General features: G+C 29.4%; 1 pseudogene; it reads left to right on the forward strand.

The window, feature by feature from the left end:
- The first annotated feature begins 1,157 nt into the window (after positions 1 to 1,157).
- LOC133671698 (TMV resistance protein N-like) lies at positions 1,158 to 11,642 on the forward strand (annotated as a pseudogene).
- The last annotated feature ends 939 nt before the right edge of the window (positions 11,643 to 12,581 follow it).

Consider the following 12,581-nt stretch of genomic DNA (forward strand, 5'->3'; position numbering starts at 1 on the left):
GTATAATGAATGATTGGACTCAAAAACTTTCAAAGACAAAATCAATAGTATACTATACGATCCCTCAAACTCATTAACCCCTCACAACTCACTAACCCAAATTCTCTTGTTTTTTGGATAATTAAAAAGAATCCATTTTTTATGTTGTTTTGAATTTTTTTTATTTACTATTTGAATTTTTATTAAAAAAAAATGGTTTGATGATAGAGGAATCTGTCATGTTTGTATTGATGGTTGAAATTGTGTTTGGGATTTAATTAAACGTTTTATAATTGATTTTTCTTAAAAAAAACATTTTGTATTTTGTTATAATTCTACCATTTTTGCTTCTTTTTTTTTTCTTAGATCTACTAATTCTACCAATTATTTTTTGAATTCTTGTTATAGTGATTTTTTTTCTAATTAATTAGATATATTTTATTGGTTTGTTTTGATTATGTTTGGATTTTTTATGTTGTTTTTAGTAGAGCCACTAAAATTATCAATTTTTTCTTACGATATATGTTTTGATTTTAAGTTGAACCATAAACAAAATAAGAAGAATTGATATAAAAATCGATGATTTTTATTTTATGAAAGATCAATGAGCACAATTAAAATAAATATTTAAGAATCATTCTTTATTTTTTTTTTATTTATTTCAAAGTTTATCAAACATAAATAATGCTTCGCTTTATTTATGATGTGCAATGTGTATGATGGTTTGGGAAAGCAGTTTCAGGCCTGTTTGGAAATTTAATTTTTTATATTTTTAAATTATTTTGATATATTTTTATCAAAATTGTTTAAAAATAATAATAATAAAATTATTTTAATATATTTTTAAAAAATAACAACTATTATATTTTTAAGCACCCTAGTCATTAGTAAAAGGTTTAAGATGAGATATTGGTAATGGGAGAAGAATTGGTGTTTGGGATCGGGGAGGAATTAAAGTTGGGCTGTTTGTGATAAAAATATTGAAGTTGGAGATTCTAAACTCAATTTAATATGATTTTTTTTGTTTTTCGTTAATTAGTTCCAGTTAATAGGGTGGTGGCTAAGTTTATTTTTTAAAAAAAAATCAATGGGAATTTATAATATTTAATATAAGAGTTTTATAGTTATTAGTTTAAAAATTCATTAAAAAATTCTTTTCAATTGTGATGTGTGTGGCCCAACCTGCTCTTGACAGGAAGGTGCCTCTGCTGCCCAATGCGCGTTCGATATCCCTTTCATTTCTCTTTTTGCTTTTTCTCCACCGAAACTCCATCTTCTTTACAGTGTAAACTTACCGGTACGAGTTCTTGACCTCAAGGAACCGGAAAAAAAATTCGACGTCATTGGGCTTGGCTAGATCTTGTGCCTCTTTAGCCAACACTTACCACACGGTTCGTTTCGTCTAGATTCGTGAAATACTCGTAGAAATTTGGTGTTTTCTGATTTCTAAGTAGAGTTGTACATGTTCCAGCTTGAAATTACTAATTGGTAGATTTAATTGCCAAATTTCTTGATCTTACCTTCTGTTTCATGTTTGACCACAGGAGCAGGCCTTACACGCGTGGAAAGCAATTGCTGAACCAAGCGAGCTAGTTGAGGCCAGAAGGGATCGGTACTAGTTTATCGCTATAGGGATTTTCATGGCTTCCACCAGCGTGAAAGGAATAACCTCATCTTCATCTTCATCTTCTCCTCCTCCACTATATATGTATGATGTGTTCCTTAGTTTTAGAGGCAAAGACACCCGGAACAACTTTACTAGTCATCTATGTGATAATCTGAAACAGAGAGGCATCGATGTATACAAGGATGATACGGAGCTCGAGAGAGGAAAGACCATCGAAGCTGCTCTCTGGAAGGCCATCGAAGAATCAAGGTTTTCTGTCATTATATTTTCAAGAGATTACGCTTCTTCACCATGGTGCTTGGATGAACTTGTCAAGATTGTTCAGTGCATGAAAGAGATGGGGCACACTGTTCTGCCAGTTTTTTATGATGTGGATCCCTCAGAGGTAGCCGAGCGGAAAGGGCAATATCAGAAAGCCTTCGTTGAGCATGAACAAAATTTCAAGGAAAATTTGGACAAGGTCTGGAACTGGAAAGATTGTCTCTCTACGGTGGCCAATCTATCTGGCTGGGACATACGGAATAGGTAAATCATCTATCTACTTATTCTTATTCTCAAATCTGCCCTGTATTGTTTCAATGATGAACAAGCATGATAGTAAATGTGTATTTTTTTCATATGCATGATTTTTTATTTTTATTTTTTTATGATATTTTGATATGATGTGATCAAGCATTTCTAATCTTTATATAAAACTTCTTTCTATTCTTAGGTTTTTCTTTATATTTTGAAAATAAAATAAATATTAAACAGAAAAATTAAAATGTATAAAAAAGTTGAAAAACAAATCTAGCATGAACAAATAAAAAGTTAGCGTAAAAAATTAAAAATTGTGAAGAAATGACAACAAATTCATCATAAGAAATAAAAAATTGACCAAAGTTTTTGAATATGTTGGTTTTAGCTTTTCAAAATAAAATAAAAAGATTCTCCATCTTGAATTAAAAAATTCAAACTATTTATAAATAAAAAAGACAAATTTATTTATAATTTGTTTTGTGAATATTTTTATTTTTTTTATTTGGAATTAAAATTTAACAGGTGTCTTTCTTTTACTAATGGATTGTAACAATGAATTTACTAATTTTTCATTCTAAAAAAAATAAACTACTTATTAGGGATAATAGGGTCTTTTTATAAGGGTCAATAGTCATTATAGAATTAATAGGGGTAGTTAGGTATTTTTCTTAACGGTATAATTACTTAGTTGCCTTTAGAAGTAAAAATAAATAAATTAGTTATAGGGGCTCTTTTAAGATTTTTTCACTTTTTAGGTGCAATAAAATAACTTTATTTGCTTTAACTTTATTTCCTTTAAAATTAGTTACAGGGGCTCTTTTAAGATTCTTCAAGGGCTTTTTTATGTTTTTTTTTGTTTTGTTTTTTTTTTATAATAAAAAAAAAAGAAGAAAAGTGGTTGGCTTGTTTGTAGAATACACAAGTGAGTAAGTTGTTATGTCTTATTTAAGCAGCACGAGCAATGACTTATGACATCCAAAAAAAGGCCTTCATTGATGTTTTCTGATTCACCACAACATGACCTACCTCTCTAAGTGGCATGTGTGGAGTACTTCTTTCTGGTTTGGCACCAAATAACTTTCTTTTCTTTTCTTTTCTTTTGTCTTTATCCTTCAATTCCACACCCGACCATCTAAACTTGTATAGTAACCCTTCAATCTGGTTTTTTTTTTTATATTTGGTTTATTTTCTTTTAATTGATATTTTTTTATTTGAATTATTTTTTAGAATTGAAATTTGTTGTTAATTTTATACTTTTTAATTTTTTAATCTATTAGATTTTATTCTCATTCTTTTGATTACTATTTATTTTATGTGAGATTATTTTTATTTTATTTTTTTGGCAATTTCATCATTCATTTTTTATTGTTATGTTTTTTTACCTTGGCAAGTTTTTTAAAAATTGATATATATATATATATATATATATATATATATATATATATATATATTATTTATGATTTCATACTTTAACATTGAATTAAGTTTTTTGGTTGAGTCTGGATTTAGGATTTAACAGTTGAGAATTTGGGACACTAACCTAGGTTTAGGAGATTTGTCTAGGTTTTTTTTTTTTTTTAAGCTCATTTTTTTTCTAGTTTCATCATTCAATATTTAATTTAATTAAAGACTGAGCTCTATAATTTTTTTATTTGCTTTCTATAAATTTTTTAAATAATTTTAAAAATAATCGGGGTTATCTTAAGTCTTTGTATTTCTCATTCTTTGTTAAATCTAGCTACTATTTTTTTTTAAATCCTTTTTTTAATTGAATAATTTTTTTTTATGTTTAGCTTTTAATATTTGGTTGATTGAAATCGGGAGCTATTTTATTTTGATATGGGTTCCATGGAGTTTTCATGGATTTGTGCTTCGGAACGCGAGTTTCACAAGTTAACCATAGTTATTCTAGGTCAATCTAATATGTTGTCGTCATAATTATATTTTTAAATAAATATATTGTTCAATATATTATTATCTTAATATTTTAAAAGTGTTTTTCTAGCATGTATTGATTTTTTTACTTTCAAATATTATTATATTTTTGAAAGGTTAGAAAAAAATAATCCAACCCTGGAGGCCAAAAATCTAGTTAAAGAACTACAAATTAAAGTGAAGTTCTCAACAAGTGGCAACTTATCATTAGTATTTTTAATAGGTTATCATCTATGGTTCAGTTTTTAAGGTATGACATAAAAGCTACATGAATTTTTTCCCATGAAAAAAATTATTTCTCAAAATACTATAGGTGGGAAAAAACTTTTCAAACTAGCACGGTTTCATCAATTCCATAGGTCCCTCAATTTTTATATTTAGTTAACTTTAGTTCCAATCATTTCATCTATATATTCTTTTGCACACAAAAAAAATATATGAATTAAAGTTAATATTTATTTCAAACGCAATCGCTAAATTAAAACGAGTTGATTTTTGCCTAAAATATTGTTATGTTTTTGCCCAACTTAAATAAAAATAAGTTTATATTAATGAAATGATAAAATAAAAGACCAAATAAAAGATTAAATAAATTGAAAGACCAAATAAAAGATTAAATAGAGAAGAAAGACGAAGAAATGGGTTGTGAAAATTGGAGTTGTGAGAAGCATATGTGATATCAGTGCATCTCAAGGTTCGTGGATTGGATTTGCGCAACCACTTAAACTATGTTAGTTTGGGAAATTTTCTTTGGGCTATGCTAATATGGCAAAAAACTCAAAAATTAATAAATTTAAAGTTGTTTTTTTAAAGTTAATTATGCAAGATAATTGAATTTTTTGTTAAAAATAATTATAAAAATAACTTAGTGGTCGACAAAAAATATGATAGAACTCCTTTTGCCTTTTGGTCTGTTAAAACCAAACTTAATGGATATTTTATTTCCTAGCTTTTATTCTTGTATGCATGCTTCTGTAGTATCTGTGTGATTCTATAGGGAATAAGATAGCTATTGTACGAATCATTCTTAGCATCAATACAATACTAGTTCCTTTTTCAGTTTATTCTCTCCTTTTCCTCTCTGTTCTTGAAGCTATCTATTATCAGGGCCCTATCTTTCTCAAAGGTTAGTGTATTAATTTCCGGCTAACGGCCATACATTTTCGAGCTACAATATGCTAATGTTTATTTTCCCATTAGCACTATCTGATTTGATTTCTGCACACTACATGATTAATGTTTTGCACCCTCCTATGCAGGAATGAGTCGGAATCAATTAAAACAATTGCTGAATACATATCGTACAAACTAAGCATCACTCTGCCAACAATTAGCAAAAAATTAGTTGGAATAGATTCTCGTGTAAAGGTATTAAATGGCTATATAGGTGAAGAAGTAGGCAAAGCAATCTTCATAGGGATTTGCGGAATGGGTGGCATAGGTAAGACGACTGTTGCAAGGGTACTATATGATAAGATTCGTTGGCAATTTGAAGGCAGCTGCTTCTTAGCAAATGTCAGGGAAGTTTTTGCTGAGAAAGGTAGACCACGTCGTTTACAGGAACAACTTCTTTCTGAAATCTTAATGGAACGTGCTTCTGTATGTGATTCTTATAGAGGGATTGAGATGATAAAGCGGAGGTTACGACTTAAAAAGATTCTTCTTATCCTTGATGATGTAGATGACAAAGAACAACTAGAATTCTTGGCTGAGGAGCCTCGATGGTTTGGTCCGGGGAGCAGAATTATCGTAACATGCAGAGATACAAATGTGTTAACTGGAAATGATGATACTAAAATTTATGAGGCTGAAAAATTGAATGATGATGATGCTCTCATGTTGTTTAGCCAGAAAGCTTTCAAAAAAGACCAACCTGCTGAAGATTTCTTGGATCTATCCAAGCAAGTTGTGGGTTATGCTAATGGCCTTCCACTAGCTCTTGAAGTTATAGGTTCGTTTTTGAAAGGAAGACATGTCGATCAATGGAAAAGTGCGATTAATAGAATGAATGAGATTCCTCACGGCAAAATTAATGATGTGCTTCGCATTAGTTTTGATGGTCTCCATGAATCAGATAAGAAAATATTTTTAGACATTGCATGTTTCCTGATGGGGTTTAAAATTGATCGAATAACAAGGATACTTGAAAGCCGTGGATTCCATGCAGGTATTGGAATACCAGTTCTTATTGAGAAATCTCTTATAAGTGTCTCTCGGGATCAAGTCTGGATGCATAATTTATTACAGAAAATGGGTAAGGAAATTGTTCGTTGTGAATCCCCTGAAGAGCCTGGAAGGCGCAGTAGATTGTGGACATACGAGGATGTCTGCCTTGCACTGATGGACAACACAGTGAGTAGCTCATAGAGAACATTATCCATAAGATTTCATGAAGTTTATTTTAATTTACGCTCCATCTCTACTTTGTATTTGTTTTTTACTTGTATTCCCCTTTTGGTTGATAGGGAAAAGAAAAAATAGAAGCCATTTTCCTGGACATGCCTGGAATAAAAGAGGCACAATGGAACATGAAAGCCTTCTCTAAAATGAGCAAACTAAGATTGCTCAAAATTGACAACGTGCAACTTTCTGAAGGTCCTGAAGATCTTTCCAATAAGTTACGATTTTGTATTCCTTCAAAATCATTGCCAGCTGGTTTACAGGTGGATGAGCTAGTTGAACTTCACATGGCTAACAGTAGCATTGAGCAATTATGGTATTGGTGTAAGGTGAGATCAACTAATTTAATGCCCTTTGTATTTCTTTTTATCGTTTTCCTATATATATATGATTGGCTAACAGTATCCATATTTCTTCTCCCCTGCCTGATTGCAGAGTGCAGTTAATTTGAAAATCATCAATCTCAGCAACTCACTAAACCTGTCCAAGACTCCAGATCTTACTGGAATTCCAAATCTCGAGAATCTGATTCTTGAAGGTTGTACAAGTTTGTCTAAGGTCCATCCATCACTTGGAAGTCACAAGAATCTTCAATATGTGAATCTTGTGAATTGCAAAAGTATTAGGATTCTCCCAAGCAACCTCGAAATAGAATCACTCAAAGTTTTCACTCTTGATGGCTGCTCAAAACTTGAGAAGTTTCCAGATGTAGTAGGAAACATGAACTGTTTGATGGTGCTTCGTTTGGACGAGACTGGTATTACAAAACTATCTTCATCGATTCATCATTTGATTGGCTTAGGTCTATTGAGCATGAACAGCTGCAAGAACCTTGAAAGCATTCCAAGTAGCATAGGTTGTTTGAAATCCCTTAAAAAACTCGATCTGTCTGGCTGTTCTGAACTTAAATATTTAACAGAGAATTTGGGGAAAGTTGAAAGTTTGGAGGAGTTTGATGTAAGTGGAACTTTAATAAGACAACTGCCAGCATCCGTTTTTCTTTTAAAGAATCTTAAAGTATTATCTTTGGATGGATTCAAAAGACTAGCTGTGCTGCCTTCTTTGTCTGGTCTGTGTTCTTTAGAAGTACTGGGTTTACGCGCTTGCAATCTAAGAGAAGGGGCACTTCCTGAAGATATTGACTGCTTATCTTCATTGAGGTCTTTAAATCTGAGCCAGAATAACTTTGTTAGCCTGCCTAAAAGCATAAATCAGCTTTATGAATTGGAAATGCTTGTCTTGGAGGATTGCACGATGCTTGAATCATTGCCTAAGGTTCCATCTAAAGTTCAAACGGTATATTTGAATGGTTGTATAAGTCTAAAAACAATTCCAGATCCGATAAAGCTAAGCAGTTCTAAAATCTCAGAGTTCATATGTCTTAACTGCTGGGAATTGTACTATCGTAATGGCCAAGAGAGCATGGGGTTGACGATGCTTGAAAGATACCTCAAGGTCTTCTCTTAATCATACCCCAACCTTTTTCTATCTCTCTCCCTCTCCCTCTATCTATCTAACACTTTTGTTTTTCATGGTAAAGGGTTTGTCTAATCCAAGACCTGGATTTGGTATCGCTGTTCCAGGAAATGAAATTCCAGGCTGGTTTAACCATCAAAGTAAGGGATCTTCAATTAGTGTGCAAGTGCCTAGTTGGAGCATGGGGTTTGTTGCGTGTGTTGCATTCAGTGCAAATGGTGAAAGTCCTTCTCTTTCTTGTCATTTCAAAGCCAATGGAAGAGAGAATTATCGTTCGCCGATGTGTATTAGTTGTAACTCTATCCAGGTTCTGTCAGATCATGTTTGGCTATTCTATCTATCTTTTGATTACCTTAAAGAGCTTAAAGAATGGAGGCATGGATCCTTTAGCAACATTGAGTTGGCATTTCATTCCTACGAGCGACGAGTAAAGGTGAAGAATTGTGGTGTCTGTTTGTTATCTTCTCTATATATTACACCACGACCATCTTCTGCCCATTTTATTGTTACAAGCAAAGAAGCAGCTTCTTCATTTAAAGATTCTTTAGCTTTTTCTTCGTCGTACCATCAATGGAAGGCCAACGTTTTCCCTGGCATCAGAGTCGCAGATCGGGCCCGGAGATTCATTGTCCCAGTCGGGAAGGAACCAGAGAAAGTAATGGCAATTAGATCAAGACTCTTTGAAGCCATTGAAGAATCAGGGTTGTCAATTGTTATATTTGCAGGAGATTGTGCTTCTTTACCTTGGTGCTTTGAAGAACTTGTCAAGATTGTCAGATTCGTGGATGAGATGAGATCGGACACTGTGTTTCCAGTTTCTTGTGATGTCGAACAATCAAAGATAGGTGATCAAAAATAGAGTTACACAATTGTCTTTGATAATATTGGAAAAAATCTCAGGGAAAACAAGGAGAAGGTACAAAGGTGGATGGATATTCTCAATGAAGTTGAGATTTCATCTGGATCGAAAAGGTAATAATTACTACTTCTTTTTTGTGTGTGTAGCTCGACTTATCAACCACTTCAAGTAAATGAAACTGGGATGCTGAAATATCGACTTTCAGAACTTAATGTTAACAAATCTTTTTTCTTTTTCTTTTTTTTTTTTGCATGGGAAAAACACCGTGCAAGGTTCAGTACATAATGGGGTTACAAGTTTTTTTTTTCAAGGTAGATTATGAATTTAAGAAAAATTAATATTAAACTTAGTTGGGTTTATGGTCTAGATTAAACCGACATATTTTACTATGGACAATATTTTTTTTTTTAGGTTTTTTATAAATTTGAAAGGAGAAAAATATTGGTTAGGTATCCAAGTCACGAGTTTATTTTAAAGATTGAGTATAAATTTAAGAAAAAAATTTCAACCCAGTTGAGGTTTTTTTATAAAAATTGATTTTTTTATGGTGTTGTGTATTTTTAATTTTAGAATTTTTTTTAGAAGTTGAATATAAATTTATGAAAAAACAATAATTGAACCTCGTTGAATTCAAGGTTCGGGTCACATTTAATTTTTTTTAAGGTTTAAAAAAAAAATATTGAACCTGGTTGAGTTTATTAACTAAGTTACAAGTTTAACAAGTTAAGTCAGAATAACTGGAAAATTATTTTTTTTTCCAATGTTGCTTTTTTTTTTTATATCCTTTTTTTAGATAATTTTCAATTTATGTTTTAATTAATATCACTCAAATGTGATTCATTTTGTTTATTTAACCTTTTTTAATATAAATTATTTTTTTATGGTGTTGTATGTATTTGTTTTTAAAGGTTTAATATAAATTTAAGAGAAAACAATATAGAGGTTGAGTTCATGATCTGGGTCACATGTTTAATTTTTTTTTGTTAAAGGTAACATGATTGAGTTCATGCTTCGAGTTATGGATTTAACGAGTTAAGCCACAACAACAAAACAATGTTTTTTTTATATTACTTTTTTTTACTGATTTTTTTTTTATATATATATTTTAAAATATTTTTTAAATTTATGTTTCAATTAATATTCCTCATATGTGATTATTTTTTTTATTTATTTTTGGATAGCTATTGTTTTTTATGGTATTGTTCGTATTTAATTTTTAAAAAACTTATTATGATTCATCAATAATTTTTTTTTATCTTTTTGTATAAAATAACTTTATTTTAAAAAATAAAAAAATATTTATTTTCAGATAACATAATATGTACAACAACCTTACATAATATTTTTTATATTTTTATTTTATTTAATCAATTTAATACGTATGTTTTTTTTAATATCATTTAATTGAATAAAAAAGATTAATTTTAATAAATAAATTAAAAAAAATATAACTGGATAAATGTTCTGTTTATTAACACATTTGAATTTTTTTAATTTTATTTTTAGTTATTTTTAATATATTATTATTATTATTATTATTAATTCTCATAGTTATTAATTTATTTAATTAAATGTATGTATGAGCTTTTTAATTTACAGTTTAAATTTTTTTATGTATAAAATTGTATTAGAAAAACATGCATGCGCAACTTTTTTGTAAGAGAAAAAATTATCTAGTCTGTACAAGAGTATCATTTTACTTTTTTCACAAACATACTGCGACCAAAAAAAAAAGTTAGTGGGTGTTGGCCCTAACAAAATGCGGCCATTGAATTGGCTTAACTTACTAATCCTTCTTCTTTTTTTTTCCTTTATATGTTTTTTAAAAAACATTTATATTTAGATTAACATCTTTTTTTTTTTATGTTGTTTAGAGATCCTCTTTGAAATAATGATTGTTTTTAAGTTATGCATTTAATTTTTAAGAAATTTTTTTTGATTCATTTTTTTTTTAATCTTTTATATAGATGAACTTTATTCTTAAAAATAAAAAAATTTATTTTCAAATAATATTTATAATATATGCAGTCTTGCATATTATTTTTTTTCATTTTATTTTATTCAATTAATTTAATGTGTATATCTATTTTTATTATCGTTTGATTGAATAAAAAACTTGTTTTAATTAATAAATTTAGTAAATACAATCGCATAAATATCTCGTTTTTTAAAATTAAATATCTTAATCTATATTTGTTTCTCGATTTTTTCATTTTTATTTTTAGTTATAGTTTATTGTTGCTTTTTTTACTTGTTAACACACATGATTCTTGATTTATTTAATTATATTTTTAATTATATTTTTTATTTTTACTTAGAATTTTTTAAATATAAAAATTTATAAATTTTTTATTAAAAAGTTTTTTTTGACACCCAACAAAACATGTAAGATGTAACATTGATTCCATGTATAGTTTGACTATACCTGAGCAGGAGCAGCTGCTCGAGCATCTGCAGTGGTGGCAGCACCAGCTCGAGCATAAGCTGATGCTCAATCAGCGGCGGTGGCGGCGGCGCTCGATGAGCGGCTGCTGCAGCAGAAGCTCCAGCAGGTACGGCAGCAGCTGCAGCTCGAGCATAAGCTGATGCTCAATCAGCAGCAGCTCCAGCAGTGGCGGCATCAGCAGCTCCCTGGGTTTTGGTTAGGAATTTAACTTGCTTTAGCTTGAAGATCTTCGTCAGTTTTTGCTCATGGTTTTGGTTTGGGGTAATTAGATTTACATTTTACTATGTATGGATTTTCTTCTTAAATTTAGGATAATCCCGTGTTTGCGGATGGAAGAATTGTTTCCATATTAAAACTTTTATGGTGTTGTGCTCTGGAAAATTTCAACCATTATTTTGGAATCGCTAGTCTGCCTTTTTTTTTTTAACTCTGGTTTTGGGTGTATGTGTTAGATTTAAATTAAAAACTATATATATTTCTAAAAGATAAAACCAATAATTTCTTATCAATATAAATTTTTTTCATCATTTTCATTTAGAATTCTTTGAAATTAATTTTTTACTTATCTATAATTAATTTTAAGTATTTTAATATTTCATGTTATAATTAATATTCATGCTAAAAAATATTTTTCAACAAAATCTTAACACATTAATTTAATTTTTGATTAAAATTTAAATACAATAACTATGTTTTAAAACTAATTTCTCCTAACTGTCAAAAAATCAATTCAATTCAATAGTTTAAGTTGTTAGATGAGATCTTAAGATATGATTTATATTATTTTCTAACATCCATTTTAAATGGAAGCATTTTGGACTTGAATTTGTATAAAACCATATTATCTTGTGTTTAATTTTTATTAAATAAATAAGAATGATAAAATTTAAATTCGTGATCATTTAATCATCAAAACTATGGTATAATAACAAAAAAAACAAATTTAAAATACAAAAACAAATAAACAATCAACCCTATTAGATCAAATCATGAGGAAAGGCGGTATCTTTAATTTGTTACTTTTACGTAAAAAATATTTGTTTTTTCTTCTAAAAAACAGAAAACCACCTTCGATGTGCAATGCAACATTTCATGCCCCAATCAAGGAAAACACTTCTACGATATTGGGAATTAAAGTTTGCTGGTAGTAATTTTATGTTAAATCTTTGGTGAACATCTTGGATTCAATTTGCCAAATTCTCAGTTATTCTTGAATTAATATAAATCTTTGTTTTTTTTGCAACTCAAGATAATTTTTATTAATTCTTAGTTAAATATATATATATATTTTACTAAACAAACACAACATACATGTAAATATAAATTCAAAATATCTTTAC

This window comes from Populus nigra, chromosome 13, assembly GCF_951802175.1.
Source record: "Populus nigra chromosome 13, ddPopNigr1.1, whole genome shotgun sequence".
In the NCBI taxonomy this organism is placed as follows: domain Eukaryota; kingdom Viridiplantae; phylum Streptophyta; class Magnoliopsida; order Malpighiales; family Salicaceae; genus Populus; species Populus nigra.